The sequence below is a fragment of the Henckelia pumila genome, chromosome 3 (assembly GCF_033568475.1).
Source record: "Henckelia pumila isolate YLH828 chromosome 3, ASM3356847v2, whole genome shotgun sequence".
In the NCBI taxonomy this organism is placed as follows: Eukaryota; Viridiplantae; Streptophyta; class Magnoliopsida; order Lamiales; family Gesneriaceae; genus Henckelia; species Henckelia pumila.
Window position 1 is genome coordinate 83,086,274 of NC_133122.1, and position 2,862 is coordinate 83,089,135.

Genomic DNA, 2,862 nt, shown 5'->3' on the forward strand with positions numbered 1-2,862 from the left:
ATGACTTTCCAATCCCAGGTTGGTGCTTGACCTGGTCTGCACTTTCAATTCTAAAAGGTAGCTTTTCAATGACTGGGGATAGCTTTGTAATAGCTAAAAAGACCTCCTATCATCACCTAAGGCTTAATTAAAATAAAGCAACAAAATTCAGCCTTTAAAATCACTATATCCAAAAAATAATATTACATATTATATGCAGAACAAGTTTTCACCTCTGTAAATGTCAATGAGCTTCTAAAAATATATCAGTTATATTCCTGTTCAAATCTGAAGAATCGTAAATCAATGATGCTTCGTATCCCCAGAACCAGCAGATAGAATGTACGAATCTTCTGGAACTTTTTTCTCTATTCTCAAGCAGTCCTCTAGCTAGCCACTGATAGTTGACTACTTTCTGTCAAAGTTTCAGTCATAAATAACACGACACATTAGAATCTTCTACTCCGCATCCAAATAAATCCTGAAAGCACACGATCAAAATCATCATGAAATTCTTGGATCATAAAGGTTTTGTTATGGGTTTGAAATTTCTTGGTTTTCAATTTTCATTCATCACTTGAAAATAAAAAAAGCTTCCAAAGTAATAAAAACCATGGGTTAAAACTAGTACAGCTCAGTTTTTTTTTGTTCTTACCATGCCATAACCACATCAACTGTGTAGTTTTTACGTGATGCAATAATCATGTATCACACATGTATGGGAAAAGGTATTGCACATGTATGGAAAAAGAATGGAGATAACTACCAAATAGATCATGTATGGAAAAAGAATGGAAATAACTACCAAATAGATCCTCCCATGTTAAACGTTCTGTTAGGCCACATAGCTAAAAAGAAACTCGACATTTATAGCGATATTATTATGCTTTTTTTATTTACATACCCAACTGAAAAGAAAAACGGCAGAAAATATCAAGAATCTGTAAACTAAAAATTGCAATTATTTCCAAACTTTTGTCGGTTGCTAATCCAAAGTGGAAACAAGATAGTGTCACAGATGGCAGCAATAATTAAACTAAAAAATGCCTAAGATGTCAGACTAAGAACAAACAAGATTACAGGCTGGAATTCGATCCCATAATCAAAGTCCAATCATATAAGAAAAGACTGAAAAAAAGGGACTCCATTAAGAGATATGGCCCCAAAAAAACAGAGAATTTTCTCCGAAGCTTCACAGAGTAAATAAAGAAAAATATGGACTACTTGACATCCTATATTTCAAATTATCTGCTGGTTTAGTCATTAAAAAAGCTAATATTATACAGATTTTGTATTTGAATAAACGCCAAAAAAAATCAAGAATTGTTTTTTTTGTACCTCAATAGGAAAGAGGTGAGCAGCAAAGAAATCAGCAACAGAAACATACTCTTCTGGGTTCTGTGAAAAAATCATCACATTTTTTTTTAGTACAAAGCAAGGTTTGAAATCAGACTAACAAACGAATGCATACCCAAAGCCAAGCCCAGAAGACAGGGAACTGTGGCGTGAAGTTCATCAGACAATATCTCCAATGAATCGAGCAAAAGCGGCAGCCCCGACCTGCCAAATGAAGTAGCTGAAAGAAATATCATAGAATACATCAGTTAAATGTGCCCCACTGTTAGCCACAAATCAAGCTTAAAGGCAGAAGGCAGACCCGGATTCGCTAGTATTAGAACAAGGTTTTATCTGAGAACTACGAGCCGCCACAACAAGAGCGAAGCACCACCGGAATAATCTACGACTATATAAATGGGGTTTGTTTGGAGATAAAGAATGCTCGGACTTTAATGCTTCTTCCACCCATTTCTACCAACTCTGACATTTAATCAAACATCTTGTTCTTGATATGGAACCATGATGAAAAACGGGGTTAAAAAATTTGATGGGAACGAAATTTTTTGGTTTTTTCAAAAATAATAGTAAACAAGTGAAATTATTTAACATGCACTTGGTTCGGTGAGCTAATAGAGAATTGAGACCTGGAAACGGTGTTCGATCACCATAAGTTTTGGATAGTGTTATATATAATATTGCTGGCCTGCCCAGCAGCAAGTGAACACAAAACATGGTCCAAATGCAAAAACCAAATATTCGGTGAACTTAAAAGCTTTCCCGCAGAAGGGAACTACCTCATAACAATTAACATTATCCAACGGAGTCTGGAGTGGAATTGGCATGAGCCTCTCCTTAGTATGGACTATGGAGAGGAAGCAGGATCAAGACCACTGCCCCCAATGTTTCATACAATAATAGAGATTCTACAAACATTAATGCTATAAACAACCATCAGAGGGATTCTTCATCAAAATCAAAATTAATCACTATAAAAATGCCCCTACTCTCAAGATTGTCTAATGCCATAAAATCATAACAACATCATATCATCACGAACAGCTGACATAAGCTAATTGAAACAGCTACTTGCGAAAAAACCCATCAATTTAAATCAGGAAAAAATCAGACAAAAAGTACCATATGTCTTCGATAAAACCATATTTAATGAGCTCCTCGTTCGCGTTCTTGTCGAGACCCCATGAAAATGGTGTAATCTCCGATTCGGGCCGGACCCTGAAGTAGAACACTGTCTTCTTCTCTCCCTCTCTTAGGGTTTCACTTCCTCCCTACGCAAATTCCGCTTTCCTCTCATATCCTCCGCTATATTATCCAGAAATCGAAGCTGAAATTAAATCGCGGGAGAAGATGCGCACAACAGCAGATCTGGATAGGGATCGGTTCTAGCAAAAATGAGCATAAAATGGTGACTCACGGTTCAAATCGAAGCTACTGATCTTAGGAACAAAACCCCTCAAACCGTTCGAGATTTCGGTGGTAGACGGAGGAGACAACATTCAAAGGTTGAGGGTTTGAGAGAAAGGCGAG

At 36.8% G+C, this 2,862-nt stretch overlaps 1 long non-coding RNA gene across 2 annotated transcripts; it reads right to left on the minus strand.

Annotated features, from left to right (window-relative positions):
* Positions 1-365: 365 nt before the first annotated feature.
* Positions 366-2,508, minus strand: LOC140886253 (uncharacterized). 2 transcript variants are annotated; one of them, XR_012151492.1, is made up of 4 exons: positions 2,455-2,508; positions 1,451-1,555; positions 1,318-1,377; positions 366-460 (listed from the first exon to the last, which is right to left on the minus strand). It is a non-coding gene; the product is annotated as an uncharacterized lncRNA (long non-coding RNA). The 2 variants fall into 2 exon arrangements; XR_012151491.1 differs by lacking the exon at positions 2,455-2,508 and having other exon boundaries at positions 1,451-1,626.
* Between the last annotated feature and the right edge of the window lie 354 nt (positions 2,509-2,862).